The sequence below is a fragment of the Hesperophylax consimilis genome, chromosome 18 (genome assembly GCF_061612785.1).
Source record: "Hesperophylax consimilis isolate HC1 chromosome 18, BYU_Hcon_1.0, whole genome shotgun sequence".
In the NCBI taxonomy this organism is placed as follows: Eukaryota; Metazoa; Arthropoda; class Insecta; order Trichoptera; family Limnephilidae; genus Hesperophylax; species Hesperophylax consimilis.
The window spans coordinates 29,182,259-29,205,904 of NC_142853.1; the positions used below are offsets into that span (position 1 = coordinate 29,182,259).

Genomic DNA, 23,646 nt, shown 5'->3' on the forward strand with positions numbered 1-23,646 from the left:
AAATCGTGTTTATGTAATTTGTTGGCTATAAAGACGAGACAATACCCTAAAATAAAGCCAGAATCTTAACGACATAAGTGAACCTATCGTGCCCAAATATATGCGATTTGCGGCTCTGGTGTATTGGACAGACCTGCGGTTTAATTTGCCCTATCAAATATCTAAAATAAAGTGGGAATCTTAACGACATAAGTGGTGAACTCGTGTAAAAATAATATTAGGCGTGCGACCCACGGTCGAATTTGCCCTAGTAGGGCTAGAAAGTCGATATTTCAGTGGGGTTTATTTTAATTATTTCTGATGATCGTATTACTAAAATCTAAAATGTTTCTAGAAAGATTTACTAATAATAAGGGAGTTACTAATTCATCGTCTAGAAAATAAAATCTGGTAACAAATAATTATAAGCAATAATTAGTTGCCTGAAAAATCAATGCAAATTGAAAATATCTCCCGAGTAAAAATAAATTCCACCGACGGGAATTGAACCAGAAGAAAAAATATATATTAAGCAGTAATTTTTGAGTTGAGGCACTAGTATTTATTTCATTATTTGGCAGGTAGGAAATAGGCCGGCATAAACCAGTGGTTCAGAGCACCTGACCGGACATCAGAAGGTACGGCTTCAATTCCCGTTGGCGGCATTTATTTTTACTCGGGAGATATTTTCAATTTGTATTGTTATTTCAGGCGACTAATTATTGCTTATAATTATTTGTTATCCTTTGTGCTATGCATGGAAAAACCTTGTCTTATAAACATTAGTTTATCATTAAACAAATCTGGTGCTTACCGCTAATTCTATAGTTGAAAAACGTACACGTACGCTTTACATAAAATATTTTAATTGCAAGGTCCTGTTTTTCTCAATCTTAAATATACGAATAAATAACTTACACCCGTTCATCAGAAATAATTAAACTGTGAGCTTCGAGCAAGCCCCCGTTATTAGAGTCTATGTCGCCGTAATCAAATGACAAAATCTACACTAAACCAATCACATTTTAAACTAATTCGTGCTAATCGGATTGATGTCATTTTTATTACTAATTTTAATATTTTCCCATTTCCGAAAGCGATTTCCGCTTACACTTTCTTTTGATGGCAAAGTGTACCAAGTTCGGTTTATTTATGTCACGATTTATTCATAAAATTAGTCTATTTGATTTCAGTTACACGTTTGCTGTAAACCCATAATCATGAATTCGTTTATATTTAAACCAACAAACAGAACCGAGTGGTTTTATAATATTTACGACACGTGCTCAGATATCTAGCGTCGAAGTAAGTTGATAGGATCATGAAAGGGCGCGGACGGTAAATCAATAAGAAAAGTTTATTACTGTGAATTTATTTCTGGGTAGAAATTGGATCGTAGAAACTTATAGCATTATGGAGACATGAGAGAATGACGGAAGCTATTACATGGAGCTATGGAAAGAGTGATTATCGTAAGTTTTAAAGTTAAACATTATTATTTACATAGGGGTACAGTGCACTAACTTCGGGAAGTGATTCTACGTGATAATACTTTTTTTCTAAATTCCAACGTTTAAATGTGGTTTTTAGGTAAACAAGTTAATTTTTTTGTATGGAAAATAAATATTCTTCTATGGTAAAATATTTTTCTATGGGAAATTTCTAAAAGAGTTATTCATCTTTTTAACTTCATCATAATGTAGAATTACGTCCCAAAGTTTAAACACTTTACCCCCGGACCACCTGTATTTATATTTCTTGTGCGGAAAAGATTGCAAACACCTGAATCTCCAATAAATCGCAGAACAAAGAAAATATATCTAAAGTGATAATGATTTATGTTATATGATTGGAAGCTCAATCAATATACGTCATAATGAAGCGACGCGCGTGGTTTCACTAAACTGAGTCCAGTGGTCATACTTTAGCGGGCCGTTCATATAGTCATTTCATTCGTACACATATTCTAAGAATATCTATTCTTTTCATAAGTCGTGCTACATTTTTGTTCGATTAGTATCAACATTAGGTGTCTTGTATTTTTATAATGTTTTCATTGAAATTTGGCGTTTTATCAAACTTATGGAGCACGGAATCAGGATATTTAAAATTAGATATTTAAATTCTCAACTTATGGAGAAATAGAATAATAACGAAAAAATTATATATATAAGTCTGCATATTGTTATCATTTATAATTTTAAATAATAAAAAATAAAAAAAAATAAAAAAAATTGTGGGTACCTGCGAAAGATGCAGAAAAAACTCAAATCACTAGTGTGTGTTAACAAATAAGCAAATAACTACATAATATGTAATTCCTAAAATAAAAAGGGAAAAAAATGAAACTCCGATCGGATCTCTAAATCGTACAGTAAATAATTCAGAATTTTACTACTATTTTTGTACCAATTGTTAATCAGATAATTGTTCAGTGCTGCATACTGCCTAGTGACATTCACCAAGGCAAAAATATTGAACAGAATATTGAGAAACTACGATTGTTTTAAATAATATCCTTCACTACACAATCGTTTGCCTATCTCCTCGGACCGTGATAATGGAAGGTCGCTAAACAAACCGTAATAACGAATGATTGTCTATGACTGCAAGAAGTGTGCAAACTTCGTGGATTACACACTGCAATAAAAGTAATGATTTATAGGTTTCTTGTAAAACCGCAATTATCAACATTGACAGTGGCGTAGTGGGAACTAGCGCAAGTTTCCTCAGCAATAATTAAAGTGTCCAAGTGATGGGGTATAATTATGGAAATAATTGAGCCTTTTGAACTTTCAAGGTTTCTTTCATAATCGCCTGCTCCAGAACTTCCAGAATGAAAAGATGATTTTACACGAGCAAATAACCTATATTTCATACATGAAAAGCTCAGTAATTATATTCTCGTAACTAAAAAGTTTGCCATTTTTCTCCGTCTATTTAAAAAAAATAATAGGGCTTTGTGAAGGCTTCCTTAATTCATTTCGTATACCTGTATCATGATCACATGCTCCAGAACTTCTTAAGCGAAGTGTTGAATTTCCACCAACAAATCAACAAGACAATACAGAAAGGCCATGAAAAGCTCAAAATTATATACTCGTAACGAAATAGCTTTTCTACTTCTCAGTCTATTAGAAAACACATTAATATAATATAAATCCAATAAAGGGATTGAGTTAGCTTACGGAAGTTCGGCGTTGTATGAAGGCCGAAAGCTAAGTCAGAAAATAATATTCAATAACTAACTAACTAACTAACCATCACGCCGTTTCCCCGCAGGGGTAGGCAGAGAGGACGGACCGCCAAACAACTCGGTCTTGGCACACACTTCTTGCCTCATTCACATTCATACATCGTCTCATACATACTCTTCTATTATTCTGACTCTTGACATGGCCCGACTCTAGTATCTGATTCACTTGATCGTGCCATGTCTTCCTCGGGCGTCCCCGACTTCTGCTACCATTCGCATTTGCATCATATATCCTCCTTACACTCCTATCTTCGCTCATTCGCTCTACATGCCCAAACCTTAATATTCAATAAGCTAGCTATATTGTGTTTTATAATTAATAATTCTGCATCACTCGTTTAAGTAGCAATACAATATCCAATGAAAGGGCCGACACACCCACACGATAGAAAAAATGAAGGGCTCCTCGGTTCAATAGAGAACAAACGTATCAGCCAAATGTTTGGTAAACTAGTTTGGTAATACGGAACAGGTGTGCATGTTGAGTTTCTGGGTCGGTCGATACTCGATACGCAGGTGATAAACTCCGAACTGAGGGTGCAAAGGTACCATTGTGTTCGAAGGAACTAATGATACACAGCAGTGATAAGCGAATGTTTTGGTATTTTTTGTAAAGCCCTTATTTAATGAATAGAGAAAAAAATTCTTGGGGAAATAGAAAATACTCAAATGTATAGTTGCTTGATACGTGAGGAATACCAATTCAACAAAATATATATAAATTAATAAATAATAATTAATAACAATGTATATAAATTTGGGAGTGGAAGGTACTCTTTTGACTCACTATAGTTAATGGTGTGATATCGAATGCTGCGTATGTATACACGCGAGCCGAACTGCCGAGCTGAACCAAGACTTATGGGAAAAGAACGAAGCAACAGAAAATGGCGCGAAACGCAGCTTGCGATTTCATCGACCCTTTCTCACAAATCGTGGCTCGGCTCGCGTTTAGTTGGCAAATGTATACGCAGCATTAGATTTTAGTTAGAGATGCTAGTCACATAACCACTGGAGCGACCACGCGAAATAAATAATTTTGCCTCGATGGCTCGAGATATCCAGACGATCATTTTTTTTTTAATTTTTCGCCAACATTAAAAAAAACATAACACAGAATTTTTACATGAGGTCAAACAAACTTGTTATGATGCTATATAGCCAATGAGTAAACCTGTATTTTACCGTTTGTTTCATTTTCGCAGGCTTTGAAATCACGAGATAATTTGCAATTTTTTTCAATAAAGCAATCGGAGGCATTTAAAATGGCGCATTTATATTACCAAAAGCAATCCAGTGGATAAGTAGAAGTGGTTGTAGAGGTAACTTAACTGCCCTTGATACAGAGATTTAGAGGTATATAAATACTATTGCCATTCAAGGTCAAGAGCTCAGAATTATTCCCACCGCCTAGTTCTATTTAGGACATTGGCCTACTGACTGTCCAAGCTCCAATTATAATTATTACAATAAAAGTTAGTGTTTTGTTGAGTTTCAGTTTGGAAGAACCGTTACAACAAATATGAATAGTTAATCCTCTTCAGCAACTAAAAAATCCCCATTTAGGGGTTCCTGACAATATGACATATTAAACGAGGGTGATAGATAGGCCGACCACAGAAAGACTGCAGACGGTGAATTTAGGAACTACAGATTATTTATTATTTAGCAAATAAACTCACTATCGTTTCTGATTTCGTTTTCTTTGGAATTTGAAAAGAAACCTTCCGAAATGTTTATTTCAAAACACATACATAATTTGTTTTCCAAAACAAGGGAAATTCGTAATTATGAGATACCGTGATAAAAACACATATATAACGATAGTGACGTTATAATTTTTCGGGATCTAACAAAAAATACGAAATAACAATATCATTATCGCAATAACAAACTAACGTTAAATAATATTCAAAATACGATGTAACACGTAAGAAATTAATGGATTATATAATCTTCATCAATATTATTTTATAGAATGAGCACATAGTTAGTACTTATTCATGTTGTATAATGATCATGAATAATGCATTCGGATATATTGTAAAAACGAAAGTGGAACATACTGTGATGCTAAGATCTTAGTTTTTACAGAAAATGTTTTTAATTGCGGCTAGAAAATCTAGTCTTAAAACTAGGTCAGCAATAATAGGTTAAGAATGGATGTTTGATATAATATGAGTACTTACTTGTAGGTAACAAACGTCAGCCTATTGTGAAGTCTTTATAATTATTATTGCTTGCTTTTAATTTCCCGTGAACATTTTAAGCTATTAAGCCCTCAACAAATATTAGTTATTTTTAAAGATAATCTTGCCGAACCAAAAAGTAATTGTATGAAATTAGCTCGATTGAAAAATTGCAGGGTACTACGAAAATGATTTAAAATACATCTGGTTCTGTTATCTAACATGCCTAAACGCATGGAAAAAATCACAGTGTTTCTTTAAGTGCTAATTAAGACATTTATCGAGAGATTTTTGCTGTATTTTAAATAAGTCATGCTTTATTAAATATTTTCGCTTACTTAATACAAGCGCGCCCCCTCAACATTTTTATTTACAAATCTCCCTTTCAAACCATCTTCTTCTTCTTTTTGAACGCTTAATACAGAGCCGGAAAATTGAACAATTCAAAATAGTTTTATTTATTATTACTTTTTTTATAGAGCACAAACTTATAAATATGATAATAATAGCTACAATTAATTATTTTACTGATCGTGTGTGTACTTACGCACGCAATAATGTTTGCACTAAATATTTATTTATTTATTAAAAAAAAAACAGTTTTAACATAAAAAACATACTCTGCACATCTCACTAGGGCATTCCTGTATCAAGATGGTGGGTCGTATAGTAACCCATGAAAGGAACATCATCAGGAACAGCAACATCAATTAATATGAAGACAAAAAGTGTAATTACTATCTTTAGACTGAGAAGATTTGAATTTTTTTGTCTTAAAGTTAATACTACACCTACCCGATTAAATCGATTAATAATCACAATAAAAATCGTCACAGAAGTTACTGAAAATACCCTACCCAAACCAAGTTGAACCATAAAAGTCGCTATTTCCAAAACCTTCAGCACTTTTTTTTCTCCTAAAATTTACACAAAATGACTTAATTTTGTTACGTAAATTTTATTTTTATAACGAAAGAATCACTTGCGATGATTGTAGCAAAAAATCTCATTGACAGTTCCTGCGCCGAACAGTTCTCACCCGTGTGGATAGGGCTTTATCAAAATATTAAGTAGGAAGGTATGTATCACACAAAATTATAAAATAACATTTATGTAATGTGTCGACCCAGAATTCCCGCCTATTTACAAATGATGCCCACAGGTTGTGCAACTTGACACAGTTGCTCGCGGTCTTGGCGACAGATTATGCGGGGATAACCGGGCTTTCTAGTCACTTTACTTCTGCCTTACTATACTACTGCATACTACCGTCTATCTATGCTGACAAACTAACAATTCACATCGCTGACAGTGACAAAATAACAGAGCACTAACAGATGTTGGCTGGTGGGAATAGTGCACGGGAAAATGAGGAAGAATTTTGAATAATGGGGACTATTTTGGGTGACACGCACAATTGCACAGTGAAGAGTAAAACAGAGACCCAAAATGAAATTAGTGATAATGATCCCCGTTAGATAGTTCCGTTCCCGTTCCGAATGGGGTAATATATTACACCGTACGACAGGTTTGTGAAATATGAAAGTTGATTTTTACAGGCTCTATAATTTATGTTATCGATCTGCATTAAAAAAATATCATGTTACCATTGTTTAAGATCAAATATTCTGTTGATGGACAATCTCCGTGAAATCTATTTCAATGAACTCAAATTTGCCTTTAATTGAAGGGTCAAGATTGTAACTGCTTGTTTTAAATAATATAATTAGCAAATTCCGACAAAACTACGCTCCCCGACCCGCGGATGCGCGACAACTTCGCAGTACGTAATCCACTATTTTACTAGAAAGAGCTACAAGTAAATATTTGAATCACTCTCAATTTCGTGCTACCTATTTTGTCGTTTTATATTATTGAATGATAGACTGCTGGCCGCAGACGGGCGATGTGCATCTGAGTGTTACTGGAAAGGGAATATGAAGTCATAGTCGCTTCGCGATTTTATGGGGGCTCCTAGGAACCCCCCCCCTCTTCGCATTGTACGTTAAATTTTAACATCAGATACGTAAAGGTTAATAAAATTAGATAATTTGATGCGTTAATATAGTGGAACCAGGACACCGAAAGTAATATTAAAATTATGATTTCAGAATTAAGCAAGTCAACGTAACTGCCAATCATTTCAATATAATACAAGACATCTAAGGTTGGGGTGTTTCAAGCTACGTCATATTTGATTAGCGTCGTACGTTATTTTTACCAATATGAAAATGGTTTTGTGATTAAAATATTTTGAGAACGTCCGGAGTAGAGAACCTAGAAATATATAATTTACATACATAATTTAAATAGACAATTTCGGAGCACAGTTACCTTTAGTATCAGGTTTAACGGGTTAACGGTATCACGGGTTAATCGGCGTTTATGCACTGGAAATTGAATTAGAATAAACAAACATCCAACTGAATTAACTTTCTCTTCCAACTTGACATGCTTTAACAGTTCATTATTGTTAAAACTAGCGGGATCCTATTTTAGTATGCACGTAGATCATGGTAAAAATAATATACTTGTACCTACAAGTGGGATATGTAGGTAGGAGAATATCAAAATAAACCATATTCAAAGAAAATTAATTTAATTTGGGTAGTATATATAGATACTTGTGTATCGAAATGTATTTACATGCATCTTCATTTTCATATAATAAAATGTAACCACATTTTAAATACATCTATTTGAATTTCACAATGAATTAATAAATTATTTTAAAACTCGAAAGCGGAAATTAACCCACCTCCCGACATCCGATCGAGCTTAAACTCGGCAGATAGAATCGTTGTCGATGACAATGCATTCTATCAACTTTTGGAGGCAATCACTTACACACTCGCGGACACATACACATTTCTATGAAATCGTATGACGTTACAGCATTCATTATATTAAAAAAAGTGGGTGTGTCAAGCCTACGCAAGACAGAAGTGAAACTTCTAGTTTCAGCTGATGCTTGGCGTGGCGCAGTTCGCTGGTGTCTGAGAGAGAGGAAAGAAGAGAAGAGAGAGAACGTTCGTGAGCGGCTCCCCCACCTCAACAAGGTTTCACTTCAAAAATGCCACAGCCGAGAATCGAACCTCGCTTAACTGATTGAAAGCCAACCACGCTGAGCACCAACTGTAAGCAAAGCCGCATAAATTGATTATATTATGTAGGTTCTGAAAATATGAGAGCTTGTTATGTTTTATAATGTTACCTACATCACACCCAAAATATAATATATTTTTAAAAATAATGTACAATGTACAGAAATAGAATCCCACACAAGATCGCGTAGTGCGCTCTAGCGAACGGATATTTTATCAGAGGGAGATAGTTTTAATTTTTTTTTCTGTAAATTATTACATATTATCAAAATAAATAAATTAATTAAATAAATGTAATACAATTATCATAATATACGGATTAGATAATAATTTTAATCCAACACAATAACGCAAAGCGCGCTCTAGCGGAGTAATGTTTTATCACAGTGAGATAAGTGTTTTTATTATTTTGCAATATTATTTTCTTTTAAAAAATGTTCTGACCTACTAAAAAATAAGATATTGAATGAAAAAGGCGTTAAAAACAAAAAAATAATGTGCGATGGCCGAGAATCGAACTCGGATCAACTGCTTGGAAGTCAACTATGCTGACCATTACACCACCAACGCCAGTTGTCGAGATGAGCTAAGAAGCATTTATATGTTACTTCAAAACTTTGACTAGATCAAATGAACTTTAATCGGTGGTGGGGGTACCCGCATTTTCGTTTCGGTCATGAGTCGGTTTTACTCCGGTCCTAGAAATTGCATGACGCGCGTAAAGAAGTTTCACTTCAATAAATGCCCGATCGGCATTTGACGAGGTTGGCAGAGTTGTCGACTCCAGTTCCTGGGTAGGAAGGTTCAACCCACAGTCAAACTAATTTTTTTTAAGTTTTATAAAGACATTAAAAATAGACGTTAGAAAAAAAACTTTTATATACTTCTAAAAATAATAGATATGGCAATTTCACTAAAAACATACCAACTTAATTAAAAACAGTTTAACGGGACTAGTTTAGTGAGGAGGACTAAGAAGTACAATATACTATATATATTTAGTATAATATTTTGTATGTATAATGTTAAAATATTCGCTATAAAAATAAATAAAAAACTTCATTGTAATAATGGAACATTAATCAATAGTTTCAACACGGGCAATAATAGAGAAGGACCTCGAAATATTATAATATTAATATTATTTATATTTACTTACTCTAAATAAATTAACCAAATATTATAGATAACGTTACGAAAATATCATCGAAATGTGAACGTTGACAACATGAAACTTAAATAATAAGAACTATATACATACGATTGGTTTATAATTTATTCAAAATTATTCTTTGCGACAGCTGCAGAATTTAAAGCGATCATCGCGCGATGCAGTGGCAGTCATAGTTCATAACACACATACTGAACTTAAAACAAACCAATACACATAATAAAAATAAAACGGTTTTTGGTATCCCACAGGGAATGAATTTGGGACCTATTGTATATTTTTATGGACCAAAACGAAAAGTCCTCTAGTATGAAATTTGATTTATAAACTTTAAAAGTGTAGAACTCGTCAAAAACTGGAGAACTTTTTTTTACAATTATTATGTAATTTGTAAATTTCGTGGACAGAACGATGCACATTAACATTTATCGTATTTCGAAGGAGATTGATAGATTCAAACCAATTCACGGACCTACATCATTTTCATTTCAAATGCTAACAAAAAAGCATGTTCACAATGACAAGATGTCAAGAATTCATTTCTCATTACGCTCATACCAGAAAAAGACAAATTAGATAAAAAATACTTTTACTTCCCTTTGCTTAACTACCAGCAGCAATGTGGCTAAATACAGTAAAAAGCAATTGTAATTGGTCAAATTATATTTAATTATTCTACATTTTGTATGTGGGACCACATCATGGAATTGTAATCTAATAAATAATAAGCTCCGTACTAATGACAGGTAAACAATGTAGAATTAATTATTCTGGTCACTCTCTGGTTATAGATTTGTGTGAGAAGCTGCCGAGGACACGACATGTCGTTTTATAAATACTTGGGGTAGGATTCTAATTAAACAATGACTGGTAACCCGACGATTCGCCGAGAGAGTTTATTCGGCCAGACATCAGCTGCAATTCTCTCTTCCGGTTTGAACAAATGCAGAATACGTCACAGTTGATGCAAAGTGCACACTCACATAACGGCAGAGTAGATGGTAGGTAACATTAACACACTTTTAACAGTCATAGTTGCATAACGTTGATCCAATCGCGTCGATTGGAATTGGCAGCCGGTAGACATCGGAACAGAAATAGAAAGATGAAAAACAAGAAACGATAGAATAGTTATCAAAGAAGTGTCTACTTTTATACCACTTCTGCTAGAAGATGAAATTACACTAATCAAGGGAGAAACGGTTAGTAGAATAATTATTGTATATTAATGTCAGAAGTACGGACAACTTTCGGAGGAAGGAAAGTGTAAAGAATTGAAGAGATTAGATACTTCTAACGAGTACTCGAGACTTGTTTTGTGGAACGGAACTAAACTCGGTCAAACAAATTGATACTTTTGTGAATGGAAAACTGGAGAATAGACCCACAAGATGGACGACATACAATCGACAATAATATTGATGATGAAAACAAATACTGTATGCAAGAAAGTGATTAGGTTTCTGATACTTAAACGAAGTCATTTTGAGCTGGACAGAGAGATGTTAAGAATTCATACAATCAAAGAGATTGATGGGGCCAACGAGCACTTACATAGTAAAAAATAAAAAGGAACATTTCAATAGCTTTTAGGCCTTTAGGCTTTCTCTTTATAGCATGTTGATTTTTTTTTATACAGAAGTCCATCTCATTGCAGTCATTTGAAAAGATATCGCTCCGACATCCTTTTACGATTTAAAGGAAAAACTATTAATTACATCGGCGAATAAACAAAAGTGACCAAAAACAAGTCAAATATTATTACTATTATTATATTTTGGATAATTTGTATAGCGCCGCTTTTGTGAGACATTAACTCAGGTGCGCTATACAGTTGTTGAAGGTATTACAAAAAATATAAATATATCAAAAAGAAAGTGAAGTTAAGTTAAGCAAAATGAAGTACAGGAACAGGCGACTTATATAAGATTTATTAAGTTTACGTTATGTTTACTATAACGTTCGCAATAATGTTACTTGAATTGTATTAGATAAATTTTAATTATAAAATAAAACTAACAAAAAGTAATAATGAAAATACAAGACTAGAAATATTTTTGGAGATGAACAGAATCTTTATTTCATACAAAGTACTGTGCCACTTACTTGGTTCTGTTAACTTCATATAGGGAGTATACACCTTAAGTCAGTTAGTTCTAGTATTAACTATTTAATAAATATACTTGTACAGTGCCCTCGAGATGATTTCTCACGAATACGGCGCTGTATAAATTAGCCAAATAATATTATTAACTATCTGTACCTACAGATTTAAGCAAGCAAAAATTACTTACAGTACCGTCCTTGGTTCGCACATTCTTTAACGAAATAAGAAAACAATGTAAGCAAAATACTTCAATTTAAGTACAGTACTTACCTACACCCTGCATAAAATATAATATAAAATTGTACCAGTATACTAGTGTTCTATCATGGAGTTATATATAAATACTAGTGGGCCGGGCAGACGTTGTCCTGCCACAGACCGCCTTCTGTAGACCGCATTTTATATAGACCTGATTTTATGTAGACCGCCTTTTTCTGTTGTCGATGTTGTCCGTTATTTTATGCATACACATTTTTGTTTAATTTATACTCATCTCATATTCAAGTGTAATAAATAAAACGAAAATACTTAATTGATAATGGATAAAAGTTAAATTTTATAAATGACATAAATAAAGATTTACTCTCAAGTCTAAACAATATTTTGTTTTAAATTATAGCACTTAATATTTTTTGTCAATCTGTCTTTTGCCAATTGAATAGATAAAGCTTACACAACGTAAAAATGAATTACGACCTTTTCCTATGAAAAATCCTTAAAATTGCATTAAAAATACATATATTGATGGCAGGGGGGGGGGGTGCAGAGAAGTTGAAATTTGTGGTTTTATGTATTTTTGAATGATAAAGTTGGAAACAATAAAATAAAATTCGTCAAAAAAATTAAAACATAATTTTTAGTTTTCGACAACAGCGCCACCTATCGGGTCCAAAACTATCGTATGTTTCAAGCTGGAACCAAACATAAACATTAACAAAATTACATTTAAATCGGTTGGGTGGTTTCGGATATTAGCGTGCACAAACGGGACACTGATTTGACATTCAACAAATTACGCCGTAAAACTGTTATAGTAAATAATAAATTCTACCGATTCAGTATAAACTAAGTATTGTGGATTCTACAATTTACATCCACATTAAATGATCAACTGGCGGAAATGCTATCAACCAACAATAAATATTTTCAAAGTTATTTAACATCGTTCAAAAATTCAATAAGTTCGATAGTTCTGGCATTTGATCCGCTCCGAGTGAACATGAAAATGAACCAGTTTTTATAGAAATTCCTTACAGAGTTGGCATTCGCCAAGCAGCTCACCGAATAAGGAAGTTCAGGAAGTGGCGAAGAGGTCAACTGGCTAAGAAAACAGAGTTCACGTAGATTCAACGAACACATCACAAAGGATATAGATTTTCACCAAACAATTTTTTATAGAGACAATCTGAACAATCTCATAGACTGCCCTCAAATGTTAAGTGTTATAAATTTTCGTGTCCCTGTTAAATCAACTCGACTCCACCATCTTTTCCACAGTGACAATCATAGCACTAACTATTTGTATCATTCACCGTTGGCGCGTTTTCACCGCACTGCCAACACGTATACAGACCTTTTTGATATTTTCAAAACCTCACCGTCTTGCATCAAGGCAAAAATACTTGGTTGTGAATGTAACTGATATGTTTGTGAAATGTTAAATGTCTGTTTGTACTGCATCATACTGACTGTTGTGTTCTTCTTTATGTGTAACATATATATGGTGTTCTATACATATACATTCCACATGTATACATATATGTGAAATGTATATGTATAGCATCAATAAAAACTGCTTGTGGATGTATTATTTTAATGAAAAATGCTATTTCTAATTGTCAAGTCTCTGACAGCCCTGAACTGTGTACTTATAATCCAATGTTTCACATTACTGTAAAAGCCTTTTATGGCGTTTAATAAATAAATAAATAAATAAATAAATAGAGACCAGTAGATTGTAGGATTGCGAATAATATATTATTATTTATACACGGATACAAAATACTAATTTATTAATAATTTCTTCAAATTATTCGTAATCCTGTTAAAAACGGGATTGCAGGCCCTTAACAAATGAATTGATAGGTTTCCTAATAAAGTACGAATGTACTATCACATGTTGGAACAAGTGTTCATAAAAATCCTAATATTTCCGCATTTAGTCATTAAATAATATCAAGGCAAATGCAGGGGCAAGAACACGCCGGTCGGTCGGTATACTCGGTACCCATGCGCGTGATTATGAGTAACGTGTTCTACTAACCTGTTCTTATCCCTCCGTATTATCTATTATGACTAAGAGGGATAAATTACAAAAAAAAAAGAAAATTTAAAATTATTTTTATTCGTGATGTGAAGATAAAACATTCAGTGATAATAAAATTGTAACGCAATACCACTGTGAAATAAATATTTTATTATGGTCTCATTGTTAACCGCCAGATAAACACAAGAAAACCTATGTACGTCTTTGTGCACAAAATTGAGTGAGGCCATGTTTGCGTAATCTCTAACAATGCAAATATTTGCATTTTAAAGTAAACATCGTAAAATAATTACACATCGTAAAGAACTATATTTTACCATTACAGAATATCACTCAGAACAGATATTATCTAGTGAGTCGGGTACCGCACATGATTTTGTGAATAACCTTAAATAAAAAAAATAAAAATTTAAAAAGTGTAAGGGTAAGCGAAAAGTATGTTATAATCTATGTGTTCGTAGGCGACGCTAAATTTCTCCTGTCTCCTGTGTGGAGCTAATGTTAAAAAAAAAAAAAAACAAACAAACTATTAACTCTAATGCCATTTAATGCTTGATCAATTTGACCATTCTAGCTAATCGACATAAAAACTAGCACGTATAACATACATCGAGGGGGGGTATTTTTTTGAAAAGCTTTGGTTGAATGCTAGTAATTAATGAAAACAATGAAAGGAAAACTAATTTTCCTCTACCATCTACTGACGGGTATCGATTAACCAATACAATGCTGTATCGAATCATTCGCTCAGATGCGGACGACGACGATTAAAATGTCACAAAAAAGATAAAGACGAATATATCGACTGCCTACTGCTAAATATTATCTTCAATATGTGATGTCTTTGCGATACGTCACTGAAAAACAGCTTTTTTAATACGAATTTCACTTTTGTTTTCAATAATGAATTAATGCAAATCTTGGAAGCTGAAATTAACCATTGAGGTATACAGATACCCAATGTAACCCACTTCACGACATCCGATCGAGCTGATACTCGGCAAATAAGACTCGTTGTAGATGACAATGCAATCTATCAACTATTTACTAATACGCATTTCTCTGAAATAGGAAGATATTACAGCAGTTAATATACGAAATAAAATACAGTCCTACACGATCGGCATCTGACAAGGTCAAAGAAGGTTCTCTCCTCAGCCAAAATTTTTTAAGTTTAAAGGACCTTTAAAAATAGTTAAGTTTTTAGATTCTCACGGCCAAAAGCATTTTTGTTGTTTGTTTTTGGGGTGTTATGCCGTGTTGCGCTAACTCCTTCTTTAGCCGACGTTTCGGACAGCGTTGCAGTCGGCTAAAGAAGGAGTTAGCGCAACACGGCATAACACCCCAAAAACAAACAACAAAAACCTTTAAAAATAGATTATTTTTTACCAAAAGGGTTAATTTTTCTTACTTACGCCTAATTATTGCATTTATTGAAAAAAAAGACAGCAAGTGAACAGGGTAAACAAAATTCAAAATTCAATAAATATTTATTGCACACAAATACAGAGTACAAAGGGTAAAGCTTATAGGTTATATCTAGAGATGGAAAAATTTCGTTTTAACTAAAAACGCGAAAAAATATTTATGTTTCGAAAATAGGGCATTTATAAGTTTTCTTTGCGTTTCAAGGCATTTGAAAGTGTTTCCAGTGATTTCTATTTCGCGAATTAACGCGAAAAACGTGATTTTGGCCGTATTTCAGCAAAATTATTCTATTTAGCGAAATAGGCGCGAATTTCCCGAAAATACCGGGTATTAAAATAATATGTGAGAATTTCAAAAAATCGATATTTACATTACGATTTTTTATAATTTTGTTACTATTTTATGTGTAAATATTTAATATTTTTGTACTGTAGGCTAAAATTGCTTTTTGACATTACACAAATTGTGCGAAATAAATGACGCCTATTGATGTTAATCGCAATCTGCATTTGTTGTGTTTGTGTTCGACCCGTACTTAGAGTTTCCTTCCTTATTAATTTAATATTAAAATTAATTATTTATAATCTTTCATATGGAAATACTTGCAAATGAAGGTAAACATATATTTTACCAAAAATACGTAAAATGTGCGCTAAAAACATTCAGGAAATACATTTTTTTCTATTTTGCTACAAAACGCTAAATTATGCCTCAAAATGCTATAAAACTAACGCTAAATTTCCAATTTTTAATGCTAAATAATCTGAAAATTAATGCTAAATTTTGGCATCTCTAGTTATATCCCATTTCTTCCAGCTAACACAACAAATACACATTATATTACATAACCCAAAAATTACATTTTAACAAATGTATGTAAATAATTTTTTTTTTTTTTTTTAAATGGTATTTATGTAAGGTTTTAATTTAAGGTGTAGTGACATTTATTTTAAACAAATTTCAAAACGTTGATTTTCTATTTATCGAGCACGCTGTATGCAAGCAATGTTAGCATCAAAATTGCTGCGATCCACTTTTTGACAAACATTGCTTGGAAAAAATACCCAATTGTATAAAAAACATTCATTATTTATTACGTAAGTGCTTTGTTTTTATAAGATCTTCATCAACTAATGCTTTCATTATTTTTGTAATGGATTTAGACAGCAATATCTATTACAAAATCGTTTGAAACAATTTCAATCGATCGAATCATTACACGACCATTTTGAAACGGATATCTCGACTATGCAGACCGCTACTGTATACCGTGTAACCATCCTGAACATTTTAATTGTCTAGTTTTAGCAATTAATTCTCGCCTGATATAATGTACCTAGTATGCATGTATCTATTTCATTGCATGCAATAAATTATCCAGATTAACAAAGGCTGTCAGAGTGCATCGTCATACTGCAGCTAGAATCTCCAATATATGTGCAGTAATAATATATAGTTAGTAATCCTCTACCAACATCGTCTGGTTCGCTGCACCCGGACTGCGCCCGACGGTATAAGGAATTTATGGTCACCCTACGCCACCGGGAAGCCGATGACGTCACCGGCGGCCTTTGTATCAGGAACGGTAGGGTGGATAAACTTTGAAAGAATTCTGGAACTGCTGTTTCCATTATAAATAAGTTGAATTTTGAACACACTCAGACAGTGCAATGTTTTAGAGTGCAGCAAGTAGACAATTTGATTTGAGTTGAATATCTTATATCCTATCCGCTGGTTTAGAATTTAGACACTTGTAAAAATTTGTGTTATGCTTTTAAGACGATGCACTACGTCGTGTAATAATTTAAGTTGAGCCGCTATCAGTAACAACCCTTACGTAGATGGCGATAAGGTTTGAATTCCCGCTTAACACCATCCGCCTGTTTTGATTTATGCAAGAAAAAAACATGGCCAAGAAGTGCCTTTTATTTTATTTTGTGGATGTTCAGGCATAAATATTTAGATTTTTTTCGATCATTTTATAAATGACTTAATTTGTCACATTATACAATAAAATCATAACCGAAAATGGGTTCGTAAGTAGGAGATTTTGAACATTAAAGAAGTTTTCATAGGCCTTTACATTATTTTTTTCTGGGCTTATAAAAAGACTTATCTAAAAAGTACTCAATTATTTCAAAGGCCAAGGTATATTCTACTCGCAGTATTTAATTAAAACACCTGAAACATTTCTAGGCGACCAAATTTTCAAACCAAAAACACATGATTTTGCATTACTACGTATGGCATCGCCTTAAGAATACATGATAAATAATCGATACTTGTAACATTCTGTAAATGCCGATGCACAGATATACAACACGTGCCTACCACACATTTTAAAGAGGCAAATCTTAATAAACGGTAGAAAAAATGCCATTAATAAATTTTAAAATAGTACCTTCTAAATGTTTTGCTTCGTCAATGTGGAAATTTATCTTCGTTCCAACAACTTTATTATAGAGCCATTTTTAAAAATCCATCTAACTTTTGAGCTAGTTCCATCACAAAAAGGACTGTTATTTTGGGTACATTATTTCTAGTATGTGATGCCACACAATATTCCTAACTACATGGAGCCAATGGACATTATGCTCTTTTGAGGAATGTAAGAACGGGGAGTGGCGAGGGGATGGAGATAGGAACGTACCTGTCTAGTGAATTATTGCTATCAAACACAACTAAAACCATTTCAAGCAACGTTTAGAATCTGAATGATGGATGTGAAAAAAATACATAAAAATAAATTACATTTATTTGCGTTTATCTATGCCAGGAATTGAACCTACAACCTCGAGGTTAATCGACCGGTGGTTTTCAAAATTAAAACGTTAGTTGCTCCACTATTAATCTGAGTCAATAATTTGTTACTTGATCCATTATCATTCTTCACCTTCAATAAGGGAATAGGTGGGTGGCGGCAGAGAGTCTGACTGGGTTCACGTCCAAGCCTTATTACCGTGACTCACAGCAAACTCACCATCGTCACTTCTTCTGTTACCAGACTGATACAGACTGCAGACACGATCAGAGAGCCAATAGCGCACCAGCAGGGTATTTAATTTGTAAACTTTCCTGGGAATATTACTTCGCCGACCTTCATTGGCGAGAGGTTCTTGACCCGGTATACTTTTAACATCAATAATTATCCTAATTGGTGTTTTATTTTTTCTGCACTGAGGGCAGGTTTTTCAGTTGCTTTTATGAGAGATATTTACGTTCGTCAGTTGCTCTCTAGTAGGAGCCTTGACAGTACAAGCCGACCGAAAAAAGTGAGTATCGCAAAAGAGTGCTCCCAACCGACTATGGCATCCCCAATTGGAGATGGGAAACAGGAAGGTTCTAGTGGAAGTAATTGGCTATACAGATATGGTCATCGAACACGGTGAAAGCCATTTCAAGCAACGTTTCAATTGTGAATGGTGGTCTTACACCAGGGCGGTACTGAGAGTATCTGTAAAATAACACAAATCCATCAAGTAAAATTTACTTGCGCAGGCCGGGATTCGAACCCGCCTCCTCCAAATAGCTAGTTGAGAGCCTAACCACCATGACATTCCCGAGTAGAGATATTCATTAGCTGAAAAACCAGCCACATGCGTGTGTGAAATAATACAAAAATCAACAATAAATTTAATATAGTGGAGTGTATGCGTAATTTTTTCGTACCTACAAAATATTATATTTGTACCATTCTATTAATTTTTCTGCTTTATTTAACCTTTATCTATGACAAATTAATCTTTAGCCCGTTTTGGGTAATGTACCATTGTTCCACCGATTATTTTCTAAACAGCGTAATTTAATAAGAGATTCTAAATCTCAATCTCACGTTATAAAGTCAAGGGTATGAGCCACAGCTCCATAGAAATATTTAAATGTATGTAGAAACCAGTGATGTAAAATCCCAAAAGTAAAAAAACAATGTTTCAGGTGTAAAAAATCATGTTTTAAAGGATTTAAAAAAATATATAAAAACGTGTCTTTTGTAAGCTTTTATTGTAAATACTCATTTTATAATGTTCCTTTGAATAATAGGAAAAATAATAAAATTAAAAAATCTTGTTTTGAAAACTCCATTTTAAATAAAATAATCTTCTATTTAAATAAAAACGTAAATGTTCGTTTGTTTAAAATCTTAAATCTCCTTTAAGTTCTTTACCGATTGCTTTGAAAAATTGACACATATTCACATTCGAATACGTGTGTATTTTATATTGATTTCACCCGTGACAGCGCAGTCTGTTGGACAAGCATGCTTTTTTAAATTTAGAATTTTAGATGTTTTTGACGTTTGTTGTTATGAAAATCATTTTTCATACTTGGCGAAACCATGACAAAAGCACTTTACCTACTAATCTCGACAAACTGACTCGCCCACTGTCTCCTATATATATGTGATTACCTATAATAATAATATATACTCTCCAATAAGTTGCTCAACGGATTAACAAAGGGAGTGACTCGGCCGAGCACTCGACAGGTGTAATTCTGCCATAAAAGCAACAACCGCTATTGTTTCTCTATCTGCAAAGACAAACTGAGCCATAGCAACGCATGGCGGGGTAGAGCTAGTATTAAAATATAAATAAATCAAAAAATAAAAATTTATATTTGTAATAAGCATTAACTTTTCGGCACGCCATAATTTACAGTAAAAATAAAATTCAGATTAATAAGATAAGGGAGAAGATATTCTACCAAAACACTACAAAAAACAACATTTTACAGTAGTTAGTGTAGGTACCTAATTATTGTGAACCCGTAACTTGCCTGAATTCGGGAATTTCCCCCACGCAACATACATATTTATACTGACGGTAAAAAACCATGGAGGCATAGCCCGTTGTCCCACCGGTGACAGTACGAAATCGACAAAAACCGGAGACCTGTGCAGAAAAATCCCACAATGGGTGCTCTGAAAACCGTAGTGAACTTTACTTTTCTACGCAGGGTCTTCTGTTTTTGTCGATTTCGTAGGCTAGCTTAAAGCGTCAGCTACACTACTCGCTTCGACGCTTCGACGAAGTCCTCGACGAAGTTAGCCGAAGTTCGAAGTGCGTGCCCACACTCGTGCAACTTCGCGAGTAACTCAGTCCAGTCCTTTGACTCGGGCGCATTTACCGACAACAATCGGAAGTCGGGCGAAGCGAAGCGAAGTTGCCCGAAGCGAAGTGAAGTTCGTGCCCACACTATCGTATTCGGTCAACTTCGATCAACTTCGCGAGTAGTGTAGCTGGGCTTTAGACTTGTAAGTTTTTTCGTAAATTTACGACTTCTAGCCAATGGGCATATTGCATTTTGAAAATCCAATGTGCCCATTGGCTATAAGTCGTAAATTTACGAAAAAACTTACAAGTCTAAAGCTAGCCGTACAGTTACCGAGCCAGTAGGGCGACGGGCATAAATGACCCAAAAAACTACGAAAACATGGTAAAAACTATGCATCTGGCAACACTGGTAGAAACCAATATTTTATTTATTATGTACACATTGTAAATATTATAAATTCTATTCAGACATTCCTACGATTGAAGAATGTCCTTGACTAAAACCGTTTGTTGCATTTAATTAATTTGAAAACGCGAAATGACAACGTTATATTATTATTACTGTCTATATTATTTTGCCAACGGGCGACGTGTTCAAACCTGCCAGTTCAGACATTGAGAGAATGTTGCTTTATGCTTTCAATCTCCCTTTTGCTAATCAACGACCTTAGGAGAATAAAACTTTTAAATCGCAATAATTTGGCACAAGACTATTCGGTATAAATCCATTAATGTATTATATTAGCTCTACGCATAAATCACAATTATTTTAACACTAAAAAACTAACTATCCGTCTTGGCACACTACTTGTTTCATTTAAATTCATGATCATCACATACTCATATAGGATATAGGTGCTATTCTGTTATACCGACTTTTGACAGGACACATGATCAGTCTCAATATGATTTTTTCACTCGATCGTGCCACGTCATCCTCTCCTCGGACGTCACCGATTCCCACCATTCACTTTCGCTGTCGTATACGAAGAAGACCCGAATATCCTTTTAAAAACACTACAATAATATAGTAGCAATATAAATATTATATTTTTAAAAAACTAATAATAGAACTAATTCGTTATTTAATAACGAATCGTTATCTATGAATTTTTGGTATTGGTAGGTACCTACATAATATGAGGAAATTGAGAACTTAATATGTTTTCACGAATAGAAATATGAGAAGTATGCTTGATAAACCTTTATTTAGTAAATGTTTCAAAATACTATAGAGATTACACGTAAAACAATACGATGACGCGCAATTTTCTACGTGTTGAATGTCAAATATACACTTCGATGTTATTATTTACCTGGCTTACATAACAAAAAAAAAGGTAAATATATAAAAAGAATCTCACCTCCGTGTCTTTTCAAGACACGACCACTTCTCCCGTACGCGGATACATAAATCCTTTGTCTCCGAGATATCTTATATCGTCACTAAAAAGAATAAAAAACACTTTGTATGTGAAATCCACAACACATCAATAATATTGTATTATCGTATACTATGCTAGCTTTTCGCCATTGAATTCGCGTTGCGTCCTTGCTAACAAAGCTTATAATAAAGTCCTCAAACTGTTATTATTATTCAATGTTAATTTGTGCTTATTTCAATGCATATTATTGTATAAAACAATGTTTCATTTTCGGATACGCTCAACAAGAACAAACCCCGTCGAACCAGACTCCGATTGAAAACTGACGTTTGCTTTGTTTACATCAGCTGAGCCACCGCGCATGCTCCAACCAGGGTTGCCAATACCTACAAAATTCCCCAGATTGTAGGGAATTTCAAGATTTGTTAGAAATCGGTATTTTGGGAGGAGAAAGTTTTTGTAAGGAAAATGCGGAGATTGTAAGCATTTTTTGACCATATTAGAAAAATAATATAACAATAACTGTGAGAATGTAGTATAATTTCGTTTTCTTCGTAACAAATAAAAAACAAATAAATTTTAAAGCCTTGAACGAAAGAGAAATCTAAAAAATGACCAGATAATTAAATATAAATAAAAATTTTAAGGGAACTTAATTTCATTCATTTTGGAGGTAATGGAGCTTGTGAGGATTTTGTGGGGAATTTGTAATTCTATAGTGGGAATTTTAGAACATTGGCAACCCTGGCTCTAAGACTAATGTCATGTAAGGAATTTTCCGCAGGCAAAAAACAATTACAAGAAGAAAACATGATGTTTTTCTAACTCTGGAGAACTTTTTTTACTCTTTGGGGTTTTAGAATAAAAAAATTGAAATATGTTGTTGAGGTGTCGCAAAATTTTGGCATGTGAGAGGGATGGCTAGAGATTTCAGAGAAAAATATGCTAAACGTCATACGAATGCATGTATTACTGTTTTGTGAATACTGCTACGTCTCTCATCTAGCTCCAAGTGGTTAGGACTCCGGTGCGGTATTCAAATAATAAAATTAAAAATTTCACCTACCCCACCCCTCTCCCACCTCATCCCTCTCAAACCTCACCCCCACCATAATTCAAGATGCACTACAAATGTCACGACGCGCGACGTACGGCTCACCTCAGCACTTCACGCCTCTGGAATAGAACTAAAAATGTTGCATGCACGAAATGTGCCAATACACCAACCATCTCATGGCACTGGTACAAAAATGTCCCATACACAAATGTAATTATGAAGTGCTAATGCACCAACCACCTCATTTGTAGTAATACAAAGAAAAATATGGCACAAATACATTTTGTGAGGTAACGGGACGTTTTGCGATTTTGTATGGGACATTTGTAGTGCATCTTGTATGGAGTATAAAGAAGCAAAGACAGAATCACAATCAACACTACAAAATTCGAATTAGAAAACCTACAATCCTACAATGCGTTTTTTATGCAGAAGAAAATTAATGAAATTTAATTATTTAGAAAAATATTAAACAAAACTTAATTACTTACTTGAGAGTTTGGATGTGATTAATTTATTTTTGTACGTTATAGAGGGATTACAATACACATTGTTTCATTTATCGTAATATCCTTGTGTATGAATTGAATGTTTTTGCATCAAATAATAGCACAGAAATTTAGGATTTTAAGTGACACATGATAATGTCGAGG

At 33.7% G+C, this 23,646-nt stretch overlaps 1 protein-coding gene across 2 annotated transcripts in view; it reads right to left on the reverse strand.

The window, feature by feature from the left end:
• Positions 1 to 22,243, reverse strand: part of mlt (tubulin folding cofactor E like protein mlt) — a 75,271-nt gene extending 53,028 nt beyond the window's left edge. For both annotated transcript variants that reach the window (XM_089642781.1, XM_089642782.1), the window contains exon 1: positions 21,916 to 22,243. The gene's annotated coding sequence lies outside the window, so the exon portion shown is untranslated. The remainder of the gene's footprint in view (positions 1 to 21,915) is intronic.
• Between the last annotated feature and the right edge of the window lie 1,403 nt (positions 22,244 to 23,646).